Source organism: Belonocnema kinseyi, chromosome 9 (assembly GCF_010883055.1).
Source record: "Belonocnema kinseyi isolate 2016_QV_RU_SX_M_011 chromosome 9, B_treatae_v1, whole genome shotgun sequence".
Classification (NCBI taxonomy): Eukaryota; Metazoa; Arthropoda; class Insecta; order Hymenoptera; family Cynipidae; genus Belonocnema; species Belonocnema kinseyi.
In genome coordinates, this window is record NC_046665.1 from 35,333,326 (window position 1) to 35,340,941 (window position 7,616).

Here is a 7,616-nt window from a genome sequence, read left to right on the forward strand (position 1 = left end):
ATAAGTTACATCTGTAATTTACCATTGAATAAAGTCGCCATACCGAGTGATTCGGTATGACTCATTTTTAAAAAACCAACTTGACTACTTTCGGCATAACAAGTATATGAGTTATAATTATAAATAAGTATAATGAGAAAATTCATCAATTAAAAAAAAGTGTTCATAATTTGAAGAGAAATTTAAAAAGGGAGAACGGATTAGCCACGACCAACTACTGTAAATAACTCTGCCCGCCCGGTACGTGACGAATACAAAAGGAACATTATATTACCGTCGCACGACTCTTAAAACTCTTAAAAGAACCACTAAAAGGATCTTGAAAAGAACCCAAATGCCTCAAACTATCTCCGAGACTATTTTGTTTCAAATCGACTTTGTTTACAGATTCAAATGGGCCAGGCTATTTCGCTAAAGAAAACTCAGAGATTTCATTCGGCAGGGGAATATTGAATTTGCATAAGCTTCCCATTGAGTTTGTGGAGTGAGTCAAAGTGAATTTTCTATTATTTTTTTTTACGTTGGTAAAGCTGTTGAAAATTGTACTTTTCAAAGATTGATTAAAACTCAATGACGAGTGCCACGATTGTGGGCTGAAACGTGTGAGACAACTTAATTGATATCAAGTCACCTGACCCTAAAGCGAACAACGTACATCAAAAATTTCTAAAAAATAATATCTTCCTGAATTACTTACGTTTGTTACCTTAAGTTAATTATTATCTCATTACAATTTAAAAGTGGACCAAAAGTGAACATTTTTAGAAAAAACTGCAACATACGAGAATTATTGCAAAATGGTATTTTTATAAATAATAATAATAATAACTTGCCTCAGTGGCTCAGTTGGTCAGACACTCGGAGTTCACCTTAGAGGTCCGGAATTCGATCCCTGAGCCGGTACCTCTAGAAATTTTTCAATGCACCTTTACTAAGGTTCTGGTGGTTCCGAACCCACCTTAAGCTGTAGGTCCCCCCCATCGTGTACTTGACTGCAACCCAGTCCGTCAATAATGGGGTAAAACCAGGCTTTGTCCAATATGTCTGGGCAGACTGCTCTCATCAAATCACTTGATTGCATTATAAAAATGCGTCCGTGACTTGATGATATATACCGGGACAGCCCCGTGCAAAAATGATTAAATAAAAAATCCAACTCTAATTGAAAATGCCTTCGACATGTTGGGCAGTATAAGCCTGTGACAACATTTCAACACAGAAATATTTTTTAATAACTTGTTCAAACACTTACTTTTGTGAACTTAAAACAATTATTAATCCACCATAACTTAAAAGTGGAAAATTGTATCATTTATCGTCCAAGAAATGTTCATATGTCATATTTATACTTTATTAGATTGGAATTAACCTAACTTTCTATATTTTAATGATTTTCTTGGACATAATGATTTACTTCATATAGAAATAGATATAAGTTGTAAGACAAAGGGATTATCTCCACAGGGGACATAGCATCGAGAGCCTGCAGCAACTTCGAACCCAGTGAGGGTAGTGTCGCTGCACACTGGAAGGGGAAGGGTAGGCAGGTAGCCGTCGAGGAAATAACGACTGCCCATATTCAAAGGTCCAGGTAGTTCTTTTAAATGTTTTAAAGGCTTTAAAATGTCGGTCATAGTCCGACTCGCACTGATACCTCCTTAAGTGTACCCCCACCATTGATACCCTTCACTTGTCACTACCCAGTATATCCAAAGATATTGTATATCTCGCGTCGGATTATAGACAGGCATACCTGAGACTTTTATATTAATATTCATTGTTCTTATAATCCCTTTGTATTCGCAATGCTCATTCATAAAATGTCTATATATTACTCTAATTTGGAAAGCTTAGCATTTAAATTTATTATGTTCTGAAGAAACTAGAAATTGAAAACTTAGAAAATTTTACCATTTTTAACGTTTTAAAATTGAGATTTGACTGCAACTTCTTATATATCAATCTGCAATAATTTTCGTGGAAACGTTTTCTAAGAATTTAAATTGATGGCACTATTAATTCTTTTAATTTGAAATAAAATAATTTTACCATATAAAGAATTTAAAGAAATTAAATTTACACACAGAATTTGAAATTTATCAAATTTACACGGTACTGATTTAAAAATTGGCCAATGTTACTATCTTACATATTATTCACTTTTTTTAACGTTTTCAGTTTAAAATTCATAAACCTTATTACTTTCAATTTCAAAACATTGTACAACTATTACTAGGTTGATTCAATGTACATATTAATATCAGAATTACGTTTAATCACCAAAATAATCAAAGCGTTTTTAAAATGTTATGGAATATTTTTTTATTTTTTAATCATTTTTCATTCTTTTGAAACTTCTTAACAACTTTTTATTACATTCGAGTTTTCCATAAGACTTTTAATAAATCCTGCAAAATTAAAATAAGCTGTTGAAATCTTCCATATTGTTTTCTGACAATTTTCGAAATCTTTTTAAATCTTTTTAAATATACTCTTAAAATTAATTTTAAAAAAACAGTCATTTTTAACATTAAATTTAATTTTAAAATAAATAAATTTAAAGTTTCATAAATTGTACACATCGAATGTTCAAAAAAGAATGCACGCTATAAATTTCAATGCTCTAAATTGAACAATGAAACAACCAATCTGGATTTTTTTAAATTAAATCATTTTAAGTAATTTTCAGTGAAAAGCATTAAGACTTAAAATATTACAATTTTTGTCATGAAAACTTTTTAAATTAGAAGTTAAATCCTTTTTATTTTGAGTTGCCACAAATCAATCATTGTTCAATTATTATTTATACATCAAAATTTTTTTTGAAATCTTGTTAAATATTCATTTAAAATTATTTTTTTTTAATGAACAATCATTAAAAATTTTTACAGGAATCTCAAGTCTATTTTGTTATTATCTGAAGAGTTTAAAAATAATTAAAAAACGTCAAAATATTATTTCAAGATCTTCAAAAATATATATTTTTTTAAACTATTTAAATTAGTTTTGAATCTCAAAACTTCAAAATATCTTTTAACCTAGTCGATTTTTTTTTTCTAAAATGATAATTGTTCAATTTTTATTTATTTTTCCAAATTTGTTTTTGGTTTTAAACTATTTTGAGGAATTCTGTAAAAAATCATTTATAAAAGAAAAAAATCTTTGAAAATTTTCCCATAAGCTGTCAATTAATTCTGCATCTTAAAAGTTTCTGATTTTTCGATAAAATTTTGGTAATCTTTTGAAATCTTCTTAAATATTAATTTTCAATAAAAATATATATTGTCGATTCAAGGAAATAGTTTAATTTTTAATTAAATAGTTGAATATAAATATTTATGTGAAGTTTCCACTAAAAAAAATAATCTTCTACCAAGAAACAAGACTTTTTAATACACGAATTTTTAACCAAATAATAGAATTTTCAACTAAAAAAAGTGCAAAGATCAATACAATAGTTTAACTAAAAGTTTAAAAATCAATTTTTGAAAAAAGGGACTTTTCAAACTGAAAATATTTAAATTTGCAACAAAATTAATTTTTAACTACAAAATTGAATTTTCGTCCAAGAAAATTAAGTTTCAACCCAAACAGAACTAATTTTCCACAAACTAGTTACATTATTCTCAGAAGAAATTAATTTTGAACTAAGTAAATTAGTTTTTTACCAAGAAATATTCTAAAGTATACTATATACATTTTTATATACGTCAGATATATACATGTGTATATATAATTTTCTAACTAAAAAGACGAATAATACATAAATAAAGTTGAAACATTTTCAATCTTACCAAAAATTTTTTGTAATCTTTGAATTTTAGAGTTATAAACTCCATAGGGAATTTCTAAAATGGAACCAAAAAGGGACAACATCTTAATTTTATTGTGGGGAATCCTTAAATATCTCAGGTACGCCAGCCTTCGAAGATATAATCCCAGGCGAGAAAAAACAAGCGAGGGGTAACGCGCTGAATGCTGGTCTTAGTGCGAGTCGGGCATTTGCCAAAATGTCCTTTCCGAAATTGAAATAGAAATACGATCATAAATAAAAAGCAGAGAGGCTGAAATTGAAATATGAATTCGATCATAAATAACAAGCAGAGGGGCTATATCAATAGAGTAGCCGACACTTAAGGGTCCTTTGTTAAGCTTTCAGATTAAAATTTAGTAGTAGATTTTTTTAAATTTCAAAGTTAGCAGTCTAAAACATAATAATTCGGAATCTACGGGTTTTGATGATTTCAGATATCTAATTTTTTTTTTAAATGCTTAAAATTGGAATTAATACGACGTTTCTCGTAAATGGAATGAGATACGTCAAAAAAGACAACTTTTTTGAATTCAACTAAAAAAAGGTATAATAGCATATAAATTATAATTATAAATAAGTATAATGAGAAAATTCATTAAATTAAAAAAAGTGTTAATAATTTGAAGAGAAATTTAAAAAGGGAGTCGGATTAGCGACGGCTAACACTGTAAATAACTCTGCCCGCCCGACACGTGACGAATACTAATGGAACATTATATGACCGTCGCACGGACCTTGAAAAGGACCAAATAGTCCAATTTTCTTCTGAAATAAAATAGTAATTTCCGAATTCAGTCTATACAAATTCCATTCAAATTCAGTCTATTTTAATCCTATATTATTTTTATAGGAACATTTTCTTTGCCTTTGAAAGCACATGTCACTTATTTATAAATCAACGATTTGCATTAAGATGTATATTCTCCATGAAAATGATCAACAACACCGGTAATGACGGTGATTTTCCTGCTAAAATTACGGAGAATATTGCCGCGACCCAACTCTACTCTGCACGCAGGTAGCCCAGTTCTCGTAACGAGTGTCCTGAACTCTTCTACGCATGCGTCGCGCTCGGTCTTTCATTCGTTGCTGTTCTCGCTCAATTTGTACTGCTAAAAAATAACATTTTTATTTTTTATTATGAATATTGTCATTTTAACTTATATAAATATTTATTAGACCGATATTAATGAATCTTGATAAAAATAAAAATTTATTAAGTGTATACTGTGTAACTAAAAAATATCCTTTCGTACTCACTTGTATTTTTCTTGCATATTTTTCATTATTCGAAAATTTTGTTATTTAAAGTTTATTAAAATGCATTGACAATCTTGTTTTTCAATAGAATTATATTAATTAAGACAAAAATTTATATATTTTGTAAGGACAACTATAACACAGTATGAACTTAATACATTTTTATCAAGATTCATTAATATCGGTCTAATAAACACTTATATAAGTTAAAATGATATTATTCATATTAAACGATAAAAATGTTATTTTTAGCATTTCAAATTGCGCGCGAACAGCAACGAATCAGAGAGCGAGATCGACGCATGCGCAGAAGAGTTCGGGCACTCGTTACGAGCACTGAAGTAGCCTACATGCAGAAAAACCCATAAGAGTGAAATAGATGGACCATTATCTATCTCTCTCATTCTTACGGTTTTTCTGCATGCAGGCTACCCTAAATCTCATTACCTGCCATGGATGGCTAAGTAAAATACTCTAGGTAATTTACGTAGCTTTTTACGGGAAATTACTAGGTATTTGACATGCCTAGTTTCTTAATTAATTTGAGGATTTTAAATATTAAATTAACATACGGCTAAAATTACGAGACAGACGATTTCCATGAGGATTCCAAATATCCCATGGAAAGCCGTAAGCTTGAAGAGAGTGAAAGCAAAATTTAACAATATAGACAAAAGTGTAGCTATAAGTGCCTATTTTCCGATAAACTATTACGAACAGTGGTTACAACTTATAAGCGCCTTTTAAGTCATTATTATATATTATATTTATTATCATACTTCAATTATATTCTAATCTACACTCGAAAGAATTGTTTATAAATTAGTATACGTTCAAATAACTTTTAAGATTATATTAAATTAATGATGTGTTGATGTATATGTACTTCATGTAAAAAAAAAATTTTATCACGAATTTAATACTGTGACGTCCAACTCGGATGTCGACAATTTATAATTTAGTTTTGATAGTCGATAAGGAAGAATTTAACGTTATCTATGTCGCGGTAAATTTAAAATGTTGTTAATTCCTTTTCTATATTGTAATAAACTTCGCCCCTCACCGGACAAGTATGACTTCCAGCGGGGGTTTTCTCGTTAAGAGTTCGCCGGGCGTCATCAAGCCGTCGCTCCAGTCTGCGGCCGGAGGATAGGTCTCTAGGATCGCCCGTCGATCGCCTTCCGGAAGGCGTACGGTGTAGAGACATCTTATCTTGTATTTCTCTTTTTATTTTATTATTATGTTATTTTATTTTTTAAGATTACAACTTATTCTAGACTCGAGATGGGTCAGGTGTAGGCAAGGAGGATACTTGATATAATATTATAAGCATTTATTCTTAAAACATATGGAGTAAAGGAAGAAACAAATGGAATGTATTATAATCAACAAATATAAAATTGAGATCCGGCGTATAGGTCGCTATACAGTATCTTACCATAGAATTTCGATCGATCACGGCTTCTACATTATGGGATTTACATTGTTAATTTGGCTTGTTTCACAGTCTTGGAGCGGAATACCGTTTTCGGAACCTAAGTGTGTGTTATAATATTTCCTAACCTGGGTACTGTTTTTCGAACAGACGGAGAAGGGAGTTAATCTCCTCAATAGTTTCCGCGGCGGAGGGACTCTGAACGGAGGACAAGCCGTCCCTGGGTCGCGGCGTATTACTACTTACAGGTCCGAGCGCGTTACTCCGCGATTCGGGGCTTGAACTTCCTTCACGTATGGTTAATTCCTGTATGTGCCGGGAGAGCGCATCCCGTTCACGATCAGGCAAGAATGAGAAGATCTCTGAATAGACCGACTGGCAATCGCGGAAATCCGGCGAAGCAGCGATCCGAGAATTTTGGGCCTGCCGGCGTAAAGTAAGCCTATCCGGTGGCAAATTGCAGGTGACGGAGACTATCAATGCACGGTCAGGGTCCGATGGCGTGGTACTGGCCCAATAATGTGCGGCCAGATTCGCCTCGTGGATGAGTTGCTCTCCGAATGCGGCGTTGATTTTATGTTTGACCATTAAGCGTTTAATTTTGTGGACGCGACCTCGACGCCACCGAGAAACCTCACTGCGAGCTTCCACTGAAAGGCAAAATAAAGGCAAACAAATCCTTTAATAAAACGACTATGCAAACACTACTTCCACTACAAGTCAAACCCTTTTCCGTGACGCGACGCGAAGAGTCGTTCAGGAGAAGTGAGCAGATCAACAATCAAAACATTAAAAAACAAAAATGAAAGCAAGTACTCACTTGAGGAGGTGACAAAAAAGCAAATGCCCAACGGGCAGGTAAATAAAAAAACAAAGAGGGTGATTCCGACGGCAAGAATGGCTTACCCAGTGGACCTGGATTATGCCGAACTTTGCTTTCGCCGTGGGAACCAGCTGTTCCAGTCGGGCTGGAAGATTGCAGGGTAGCTGCCCCGAGAAGTATTGTATTGTATTGTAAAAATCTTTATTTGTTCTTTAATATTTTTGTACAGAAAGATAATGCTAATATGTACAGAAGTCTTCAATACTGTAGGTACCTATTTCTCT